This window comes from Macrobrachium rosenbergii, chromosome 24 (genome assembly GCF_040412425.1).
Source record: "Macrobrachium rosenbergii isolate ZJJX-2024 chromosome 24, ASM4041242v1, whole genome shotgun sequence".
In the NCBI taxonomy this organism is placed as follows: Eukaryota; Metazoa; Arthropoda; class Malacostraca; order Decapoda; family Palaemonidae; genus Macrobrachium; species Macrobrachium rosenbergii.
This window is the reverse complement of record NC_089764.1, coordinates 19,480,109-19,492,796: the sequence shown is the minus strand read 5'-3', so window position 1 is coordinate 19,492,796 and position 12,688 is coordinate 19,480,109.

Genomic DNA, 12,688 nt, shown 5'->3' with positions numbered 1-12,688 from the left:
CTTGTGTGATTCTCTTTAGAGCAGCATTTCTTCCTCGTTTTTAGGGAAGGGAGGTGGGCTACCAGCAACCCGCCAGTGCTTTCATGGATCTTTGGGTGTTAATTTCTGTCAAGTTTCTTTTTATTTTTCTTCGTAAATTCTACAATAATAAATATCGCCTCTGAAACGTTTCGAAATGGATAAATTAAGTATTATTTTAAATGACGAGAATTTGTGTTGTATCTTTAATGTACGAAAATATGATTATTATTATTACTGGACGATCTCAGATTACCATTATTAATGGTATCGATCCACCAAGGAAGGTCATTACCGAGTGAAGTGGGGAGGAATTCTAATTATCTGCAATTGGGTTTATTTTTCGCTGTTCCCCCTAGTTGCAAAATTAGTGCCATGGCCATCATCAACGATGAGAATTAACAATATTTCCCGTAATGTTTTATATCAAAGAGTAAAAGGAAGGGAATGGGAGATTAACATATTATCCACTGCTTCGCTCCAATCCCTCATTCAAAAAATAGTTGTTTCCCTGTCAAAAACTCAGTTCATCAAGTCGAGGGCGACCACACACGCCTCCTTGTGTCAGATCAATTGGCTCTAGAGAGAATGGGTTAATGGTACATGAACAGTTAATGTGAGGTTATAGGGCAAAGGTATTCCAGGTTCCGACATTTATACAAACGCAAACTTACAAACACATAACCACACATACACATACACACACACATATGTATATATTGTATAATCAAGAGATTTTGATCTACTTCGAGGGGAAATTTATTTTTATTTGAATAACAAGAATATATAGAAATAAGTTTATGATAATAATAATGATGATGATGATGATGAGTATTATTATTATTATTATTATTATTATACGTACGATCTCACAGAGTGCTGTTTTTGATATTGTTGGTCCACTGAGGAAGGTTATTTAACACAACAGTTACCAAGTAAAGTGGGTAGAAATTCCCATTCTCTGCGTTATTTTCTACTATGAAGGCTCAGTAATAGAACTAACGCACAAACGCTTTTCTTTGCACATCAAAGAGTAAAGGGGTTATGGAAGATTAAGGAATTATCCATTGGTTTGCTGTAATCTTTCATCAGTAATCAGTTGTTTTTCTACCAAGAAACCGGTTCATCAGGCGATGTTCTATCACGCGTGCCTCTTTGTCTCAAATTAATTACTACTGAAGGGAGCGGGATAATGAACAGATGATGCGAGGTTAAAGGGCAAGAATATTCTAGGTTCTGGACATTTAAACACACACGTACATATGTATATAATATATATATATATATATATATATATATATATATATATATATATATATATATATATATATATATATATATATATATATATATATATATATATATAGATATAGATAGAGAGAGAGAGAGAGAGAGAGGAAAAATAACATAATTAGAGATAATGGCAATTAACCCTACTTCATTCGGTAATGGAGATTTAAATAACCCTCCCAGGGTCATTTAAATAATAATAATAATAATAATAATAATAATAATAATAATAATAATAATAATAATAATAATAATAGTAAAACACTTTTTTTACATATTTGATATTCATATTACTGACGTTTGCTCTTTCGAAGTAGATCAGATGATGTCTTTATTGTTGTTTTATATATATATATATATATATATATATATATATATATATATATATATATATATATATATATATATATATATATATATGTATATGTATATGTATATATATATATATATGTGTGTGTGTGCGTGTCTGTATGTGTATGTATGTTTGCATACATGTATTACAACAATAAAGACATCATCTGATCTACTTCAGATGAGCGAGGATATGTAAAATGAATATCATATGTATGAAATTATTATTATTATTATTATTATTATTATTATTATTATTATTATTATTATTATTATTATTATTATTATTATACAGCAGCAGAGTTATTCCTAATATTGTTGATTCACAAGGAAATCCATTTAACTCTCCATTACCCGATGAAGTGGTGCTGAATTCCCGTTACTTCTAACTGTGTTATTTTTAGAGAAAAAAACAACACAGAGATAATGGGCATTAGTGCCCAGGCCATCATCAAGAATGGGTCTTAGCAGTGCAAACGTATTTTCCCTTTTGTTTGGGTATCAAAGAGGGCAATGAAGGGAAGGGAAGGGAAGGAGATTAACATATTATTATCCATTGCTTTGCTGCAGTCCTTTATCAAGGGGATGTTGTTGTTTCCCCTGTCAAAAACTTTGATCCCCGAGGAGCTAGTACTAAACGCGGCGTCCCAAGGAGCTTCCGCCATGTCTTAACGGCCTAAACTTCATATGGCCTAAAGTTGTGACGGCCTAACAGGTTCACGGCCGAAAAGAACACGGCCTAGTCGTCCCGAACTCGTTCATTAGGTCACGGGCGATCAAACTCGCCTCTTTGTCTCAGAATAATTAGTTCTGAAGAGAATGGGATGGTAAACAGACGGTATGAACTCGAAGGGCAAGAACATGCCAAAAGGCGTAAGTTCATATCTCTTCTGCGGCAGATGCACTTATTAGGTACAATTTCCTTTGGTGCAAGTTATTCGTGGGGTAATGTGAATTTGATTTAACTGTTTTTTTTTTTAGGAAGGGGGGGGCCTCTAAACTGGAATTTGGAATTCGCTAGTGAATTAGTCACGCATCATAGCTGAATTGATGAGTCAACGTAGAAAATTAACAGAAATATATATACAACAATTAATGTGTAAATAGAACGTAGAGTGCATGAAATTACGGTCACGAGACGAAAATTTAAATAGCACAAAAGCATTTCCTAAAGAGAGAGAGAGAGAGAGAGAGAGAGAGAGAGAGAGAGAGAGAGAGAGAGAGAGACTCCTATGTAGCCACAGGGGATTGCCTCTATTTCTGCAGCATTTTAGCTCCCAAGATAATTTCACAGGACGGGTTCTCATACGACTGACATCCAGCCAGCGATGCAATACGTTCCTCTCATCTTTCAAATTCACCCTCCCAACATCCCCCGCCCTTCCCCAACCTCCCTCCACTTTCAAACGGTAACCTCACCAACAACGAGGACAAGTGGAAGTGTGCGCAACAGCCCGTTGACGGACTGGATTGTTTTATGCACAATGGTGCTAAGAATTTTGAGGACTTGAATGTAATAGACATTTTTTAGTTTAACTGATAACAAAACTACGCTTTCTTTCGCTAAGCACATTCCTTTGGGATTTATGATTTAAATTTAAAATCAAATCAGACACGCGCACAGACGCATCAGTTATTCGTTGTATTTATGAATTACGATAAAGAGAAAATTGATGAATTGTCGTAAAGTTGGTAGCAGTGGTAGTAATGAATTTTTTTATCATTATAACATCTTATGTATGTATGTATGTATGTATGTATGTATGTATGTGCATGCATTCCTTTCCAATCATATTTTAATTAATGTGGATAATCATAGGGAAATATTTCCTCTAAACTCTAAAACTTACCGTCGACCAATTTCAGTGAAAGACCAGTAATAATATTAATACTGTGATAATATTACTTTTATGAAACTTTTGTTAAGATAAGTCAGCCTAGGCATTATCATCTTATTTTGTTTGGTGGGGCAGTTCCTCATTGGATGGGTCGATTTCGTACTCGGCTAGCACTCTCCTAGGCCCGCGTTCGATTCTCCGGCCGGGTAATGAAGAATTAGAGGAATTTATTTCTGGTGATAGAAATTCATTTCTCGGTATAATGTGGTTCGGATTCCACGATAAGCTGTAGGTCCTGTTACTAGGTAACCAATTGGTTCTTAGCCACGTAAAATAAGTCTAATCCTTCGGGCCAGCCCTAGGAGAGCTGTTAATCAACTCAGTGGTCTGGTTAAACTAAGGTATACTTAACTTTGTTTGGTGGGGCGGGTGTTCATCCTCATTTCCATTTCCTGCAAAAAAGAAAAAAAATATGGATGTATGAATTTATTCCGTTAATATAGCTTACCTCTTCATTCATGTACTACTTTCAAGAAGATAATCCCGTAAAATACATTGTGAAGAGGTAATGTTTTGATTGCTTTTGCGGCATTAAAAGTATCTCTGGAACAGCTGAAGGAATTTCGGTTCATAATAAGACTTTAATGCCATTAAAATCTGCAAACGTTTACTAGCCAGAGGAAGTCTCGAGATATTTTCTAAAGGACATAAACGCACCGAAACACAGGTGAAAGAAAATAATCTCATGGATGTCAGCACTACCAGACGTATGCTCTCTATCAGGCACAATCTCCTGATAACTAGTTATCAAAGCATATTATTGTAGAGATATCGATTTGTGATTATCTGAGCTTTGTACGATATTTATTCATTGTGACAAGGACAAATTGAACCTGTCATTCAAGTGCCATGTGCCTTAATAGCCACGATTGATAATAATAATAATAATAATAATAATAATAATAATAATAATAATAATAATGAGCCCCGTATATTCATTGGTAAGAGAAGTATCGGCTTCTGCTGGCTGGCTTTGGTGGAGGTATTCCGTAATCTCAGTGCTGTCTATCATTCGCATTTTGTAATGATCCATCGCCGCCCGAACAGGGCCATGCGAAATTTCGGTTGACCAGCAGGTCCATACATACGAACAAAACAAACCATTTTGAAGTCATACAAACTGTATAACGAATGGCAATGTGAAATTAAATTATTGACGAAACCCATAAAAGTTATTGTTCGTCAAAGCTATATTGAAATGAAATAAAACAATGCTGCATTCTGTGTTGACTACGAATTTCAGGGAAAAGCTTTGTACAATTATATACACAAAGCCGTTTCATTTGCTGTGATGCAAAAGCCCTCTTTATGCGTAAGCCTCGGAGCTTGCAGCGTTAGAACAACAGTTTCTCTCTCTCTCTCTCTCTCTCTCTCTAGTACATTTATTTAGATTATAATTCAAATCGTTTTCATCTTTTGAGACAAAATTTTCTGAACCCATTGACTTCTTAAAGTATAGAACAGTCGGTCTTTCTTTTGACTATCTTTATAGCTCACAAATAGACAAATTTAAGAAAAAGAACTTATGCAGCCCCATCTCTTGAATGATAGTTACTCACCGTAAATCTTCCAAGTGAAAAGGGGATTAAAAACCTTTTCGTGGCACATGAACGGAACTGAAATCTATTCCTGTCAGTATGAATCGTATCAGATCCCGTAAAAATGCAAAAGCTGATAATTGGAAGGGAATTCATATCTCTTGCCACCAATGTTCGAATTTCATTTGAGTTCACAAAGACATAACTTTAAAGTTTTCCCTTTCTCATCATCCTTTGTGTAATTCTACTTCCCCTTGCATCCTTTCCCCCTCTTCCTCATCCCACTCCCTCCTCCCCTCCCTACCCTTCCACTTAATCAAAGCGATGTGGCCCTCTAAGTGATTCCAGATCCGGAATCTATTTATTCATCTCTGTGAGGCCTAATAGTTATTTCGGGATAATGGAACTCTGCCTCCATTGTTGAATGCATCATCTTCGCCTCTTAGTCGGTTGATGTAGATTAAACTGTCTTATGCAACGCGAGTCCTCATCCTCGGTCGATCCAGAGGGTGGCTGGGTGTGAAAGGTGAGAACTCCAGGTTTAGAATAAGTGGTCTCACACTGTGTCTTCTACCACAGAATTACTTTTGCCAAGAGGCTCTATTTGATCTGGTTTGTTTGACTGTTTGCCAGATTAAGCAGAGAATTTCGCTGAGGTTTTTACTATAATGTGAGTCAAGTAAGACGACATGTCTTGGAATATGTAACTAGATACTGGCGATAACAAGAACGTAACTTGTAGGGAGGAAATAGCTTTTGGATGTGGGCTTGCATGGTCTGTGAGGGTTCGTGGTCCCCGAGCAGAATTGTTAATCTGTATATAATCGAAAAGAACATTTTCGAATGTGATTTCATATCCGATTGTATGTAATAGATTACTATATATATTTTTAAAAAATGGCATTCTATACATTTATGGAATTGTGTTAATTAGTTTTGCATGAGATGCAGATAAATCTGACTAATTTACAAAATAGAAAAATGCTTCATTAACCTTTGAAAAGGTTCAAAATTACATTAAGCAACTACATCTACTTTCAGCCACAGGATCCTCCTAACCAGATTTTGAAAGTTATTATATATAAGAAAAAAATTTTCTCCTGGATCGAAGTCGAGAGAGAGAGAGAGAGAGAGAGAGAGAGAGAGAGAGAGAGAGAGAGAGAGAGAGAGAGAGAGGTTTTCTGTACATAACAAACTACACCTTTCATAGTGCTTATTAAAATGCCAGTTAAAACGAAGAGTATATTGAAACAGTCTCTTACCACTACAATTGTTTTCTGCAAGACAAGTTTCACTATTGTCACCTGAGCTAAATTATCTTTATTAGCCATCGAATGTGACTCTAGAGTCGCATAAGTTGCTTTTTATTGCTGCGACTGCACATCTCGAAAGGCTCCTGAACGAATCTCCAAATCTCTTGGCCTTCCAAGGACGCAGAATGCTGCTGCTTCTGCTGCGCTTTCTTCTGTTTGTGTCTATTTGTTTCCCCGAGGAAATTGTACTGCCAAATGGTTTTGTCTGGTTTCTTTGTTGATAGCAATACTGATTCAACTTTATTTTTTATTCTAAGAAGTTTCAGTTTTATAGCTGTACATTTGGTCCAACCGGATTGTTATTCCATTTTTCCATCAGTGCAATTACTTCAAATTGTTTATGGTATTAATTAATGTAAGTCCTCTTATACACTTCTGCTTTTGTATATATGATAGACATTCTCACCTCATTAAATGATTCTTTACGGAGTCTTATAAGGAATCTGAAGCTGTCTGGAAAGGGCAAATTCACTCGCTATCTGGACACCTTAAGAATGGGTTGTTAATTACTGCGCAAGCAGCGTTTTTCATGAGAGAGCGAGTCTTGACTCACCGTTCCTTCAAAGTATTTTTGTTAAGAAATGGAGCTACGCATATTGTTTTTCTTTTCCACCAAAATTCAGGCATTTTCTCGTGTGTTTGAATTCCAGAGAAGTCTCCATGCCATACCTTACAAATATATTCATACACCTACACGAGCTGAACACATACAGACAGGATATAGGGATGAACATCATCACAACCATGGAAAAGGTGTCTTCTTTCACCATCAAAATTCCTCTTTTGATTGTAAGAAAATCGTTTTATGTCTTATTGCTGGAAAAAAGTATCATTCATTCATCGGATCGCTTTTGTGTTTTCACTGACACCATAGGATTAATAGACTTTCTTATTTCATATCATTACTTTGACACTTGTCTGATTTTGTGACTGTGGTGGCCCTTTTTTGATAGAGCTTCAGCTATTTTTTAAAATCCAAAGAGGCTTAAGAGATGACAAAGGCTTAACGCTAGAAAGACGTCTTCTTAACCCATTTAAAACCTTGAATGCTTTGGGGAAGGGCCTCTGCTGACAAAAAGGCCGCTGAATCTAAACGAACCAACGTTGGAAAAGCTAAGCAATAAGGAATTGGCGGGAACTTCCTTCTCATTAAGGAAGGAGTTGGTAGTTCGGGAAGTGGAGGGAGCCAAGAGGTGGCTGCTGCTTAATTACTACTCCAGACGTTCATTAAAAGCGCCGTAATGAATCTCTAAAACCGAGAGGGTGCGATGAAGGATCATGTTTAGAAATAAAGCGTCTGCCGAATTTGCTTGCAAGAAAAAAGTAATTTTAACGTTACTGAAAAGTTTTAGTCAAATTATTACACTGAACTGGATATGAATCCATACGACGACCGTGTTCATCTTAAATTAAAAAAAGCCTGTTTATAGTCCTTGAAATTAAGATTAATATATCAAAATAGAAATGCAAGGGGTAAGATAGATTATAAAATTTTATGTAGTGGCTTTACCGCTTGGTATACTAATGTAAACAAATGAATTCGAAGGCTACGGATGGTTAGTAAAAAATTTAGAAACGACAAAATTAATTACCATTATTTTTACTGGCAATAAATACCAAGATTTAATTTCGCGGAAAAATCACGTAATTATCAAAATTACCCAATGAATAATAACAATAAACCAAGGGCTATTATTTGCATGAAATTAGTCCTGTGACCTAAATTAAGATGTCGATAATCAGTTGATGGAGGGTCCTTCCACGTGGAGGACCAACCCTGAAATTAATGACGTGAAATTCCTCTTATTTACGCAATTGCGAAGAAGATATTTTTTGGCAGTTTGGCGTTGTCGGATTAATGTCCTCTCCAGCCAGATATTTTTCTTTTCACAGCTATAAAATTTTTTCAATTGTGATATTTTTTCCGTAATGCCCACAATCACTGTAGATTTAATAAGGCCCAGGATATTTAAACTAGTTTCCGTTGAAAAGGCAGTGTTTTAACGAAGTGATTGGAATCTTGGCTTTCGTATCTAATACTATAAATCCACATTTCCCTTTTATCTTCTTTCGTATTTCGTTCTCGCCTGCCACTCTTTCTCTCTCTATATAATTCCCACTATGTTTTTTAAAGCTCAAGGGACCCAAGAAAAAAGAAAAATGGAGAAAGGCGGAGCTCGATGACAAATCTAACGATAGCCCGCCTCTTCATGGAAGGAAGGTTATTAGTCTGGAAACCCAGAAGTAGGTAGAGGAATCTCAAGTCTTGGAGTAAAAGGGAAGAAACACTGAGGTGGAAAGAGGTAGCCTGACAGATATACGAAGAAGTTTGGAGAAAAACGAGAATTCTCATTTTAAGCTCAATGGAATAATGCCACAAATAGTAGCCATTTTGTCTTCTGTCTTCTTATATTTGTTATCGATCTTTTCTTCCGTTATTTTTATTTTATATCACGATTCTCGAATATTTTCTTCTTGGTAAAATTTCCTTTTGAATTAGTCCTGTCATTTCAGATGCACACGAGGTGTTTGCTTTTTAACTTATTAAATAGTCTCTCTCTCTCTCTCTCTCTCTCTCTCTCTCTCTCTCTCTCTCTCTCTCTCTCTCTCTCTCATTATGGTAATTGATTTCCATTTCACATCGTCTTTGAGTGAAAGGTTTTAGTCAGTTGTGTTCTGATGAGTTTCATCCTCTGAGTATTCAATTTATAGTTATGAAACTCCTGAAAGTTTTTCTGTATTGATTGTGATTCATACCCCTTTGACATATTTGTTTACTGAGTCATTTATCTCTTGTCATTCACATTTACGCTTAGCGTACTCGGGACGTATTCTTATATTACCTTTCGTTTCGATACTTGTTGTGAAACACTGGCATTTATTTATGATAAATAAGAAATGCATCGTTTAAAGAAGAATGACAATATTGTACATTCTCAGGTGATAAAAAAATAATGTACGTTTTTTTCAACATAATTATAAATGCTAAAGAAAGTAAAGAGCAAGGGTAAAAAATGGAAACTATTCTTCAAGTATTCTGATCTCTAAACCTGTCCTTGGAAGCTTCTGTGGCCAGACACTAAGGGCTATACGAGATCGTGAAGAAGCCCATTGATCTCGATCACTTTGGGGGGGACCACCTGATCGGGGGAAAGCCATTAAAGTTCAACACATGTAAACACAATAACAACACCAAAAACCAGATCCTCAGCGCTAGTCCGTGGATAGGTCTCCTTGTTTGTCTTGCCATGTTGAGTCATTAGCGTCGGATTGTGTTTGTGCTGAGTTCAATGGGACGGAAGACTTTCTTTGTCTCTCGGCGGAAGATGAAAGGAAGAGAGACTGCAAACTCCTGCTCGGTAATTGCGACGGTGTAGGAGATAAAAGGACGGTGAAAGTTTTGGGGAAAGGCGTTCAGTCTCAAAGGAGCATTGCACCCCTGCTTCAGATGAACAATGGAATGTTGAAGTATATTTTTCTGCGCAGTAAAGAGGCGATTAAGCATCAGAATTATCACCACCTAATTATGAAAATATGGAAAGATAGTGAAAAATGGTTGCAACTTTATTCAGTTTATTTCTCAGAGTTCGAAAACAATATCTTCCCGGTCCCAAAAAATATAAAATTTCTTTATGGGATAATCATACACCCGGATGGAATAATAATCATCAATATGTTCATGATAAAATTTATTATTTATCATTACCACGTAAAATCACTTTCTTTCCGGTGTCGGTGTCCCTGATACGTGTAACACAGATAATTATAATAGTCAATCTGTCCTAACTTGCGCATTATTGGACCAGTATTTTCGATGCTTGGTCTGTGTCGTAGTTATCTTTACCATAGCTTTTCAATGTCTGTTTACTGAATATTCACCTTTTTGCCTGTAATATTTTAGTCCTCAGTTTTTAGCAGTCAGTTTTGCCCTCATATATTTTATTTTTTTACGTATGGGAATTCTAAGTACCCGAATATTGTAAGCCATGTTAGTAACCGGGTAAAAATAAATTTGGAAAGCATATCTGTTACACCAGAGACAACCAACCAATAAGAATGTTTTTGTTCGTGTCATAACATAGACCGAATGGTTCCCATAAGAGAGAGAGAGAGAGAGAGAGAGAGATTCCTTTAGTATGTTAAAGCCTGCACGAAATGATTTCAAGAAGAGAAAGAGAAAAGAGTGTGTATGTGATTCTGCCTGCATTAAAAAAAAACATGAACTGAGGACAGAAATGACAGAAAATTTGGAAGACAAAAAAAAATAAATAAATAAATAAAGTAGACTCAAACACTGATTTATATGAAAAAAAAGTGGTTGAAACTATTTCACAAGCATATTCTTGGACTCATCAGTTTGGTTTACCGTTGGGTTCTCGTTTTTTAATACCAAGAAATGTGAAGGCGAGAGGGTGAGGAAAATTTATGCCTGTGTTTGACGATCTCGTAATCAGTGAATTTGTGCATCAAATATTTAGGGAATGGAGAAATACCCATGCCAGAGAGCAACATGGTTCTTCAAGGTCTTCTGCCGGAAGCCAAGAAGCCCTGTAGGCATGATAATAAAATATTGGAGCAGGTTTTCAGGTATTCATAATATGTAATTTAAGAATTAAGAGATCAGCACTTTTTATCTCTCTAGAATTTTCACTAGAGAATATTTAATGATTGAAATGTAGAAGCTTAGGCAATTATTTGATTTAACTTGCTTATTTAGGACTAGCATATAAAATGCTCGATGCCTATCCAATTTGCCAAAGAAATGCCGATGGGCATGGCAACTTATGCACTATCTAGTCAAAAACGGGGGCTAAAATATAGGGATTTGACCTCGAAACAAATGTAGGTAAGAAAATAAAAAAAGCAAAATTAATAGAAAAATGTCCTCACCATAGAAAACTGAGGATAAAAATTCAATGGCAGATTTTGCAAATACCCTCGAAACTAGAAAAAGGAAATGAGCAATAACTGACTTACGTCAGTCTTCTTAATGGAATTGGAAATGGGATGTCATACAAAGGTTAATAGTAGACAAAAATTCCTACGAAATCTGCAGGTTGGGAAAACTAAATGTTCATATCAAAGACTGATTATTATTATTATTATTATTATTATTATTATTATTATTATTATTATTATTATTATTGTTATTATTATTATTATTATTATTGCTGTTTTTGAAACAGCAGGCTTTTTTTATGACATTGCTCTGAAAAAGGGACCCCTTCCATGTTATTATTATTATTATTATTATTATTATTATTATTATTATTATTATTATTATTATTATTATACCAGGTAATTGGTTCTCTTCCATCCTCAACAGAAGGACGCTTATTGTGAATTCCACAGGATGAGTTCTCGTGCGGCTGCCATCCAGCCAGCAATGCAACACGTTCCTCTCGGCTTTCAAATTCGCCCTCCCCTCCCTACCCTCCAACCCCCGCCCCCTCCACTTTCAAACGATAACCTCACCAACAACGATGATAAGAGGAAGTGCGCGCATTAACCCGTTGACGGATTGGATTGTCCTATGCGCAATGACGCTAAGAATTTTGAGGACTTGAATATGATAGACATTTTATGTTTTAATTGATAACAAGACTGCAAAAGTTTTCGTTTCGACTACGTTTGTTTTTCGGTAAGCATATTCCTTTGGGATTTATGAATGTGAATTTAAAATCAAATCCAACACACGTGCACAGACACATCAGTTTTCCGCTGTATTTATGAATTTGATATAAAGACAAAATTGGTGAATTGTTGTATATTTGGCAGCAGTGGTAGTAATGATATTTCATCACTTTAACATTTTGCGTATGTATGTATGTATGTATGTATGTATGTATGTATGTATGTATACATTCCTTTCCAATCATATTTTAATTCAATTTGGACAATCCTTGAGAAATATAACCTCTAAACACTAAAACTTACTGTCGACCAATTTCAGTGAAAGACTAATAATAATATTATTACTGTAATAATATTGCTTTCATGAATATTTTATTAAGATAAGTCAGCCTAGGCATTTTCTTTTTCTATCCGCATTTCCATTTCCTGCAAAAAAAAAAATAGACGTATGAATTTATTCGGGTAATATACGTATACCTCATCATTCAAGTATTTCTTTCAAGAGGATAATATTAATTTTGATTGTTTCTGCGGATTCGTGATTATTCTAACTTTGTACACCATATATTAATTGTGACAAGGACAAATTAAACCCGTCATTCAAGTGCCGTATACTTTAATAACCACGATTAATAATAATAATAAT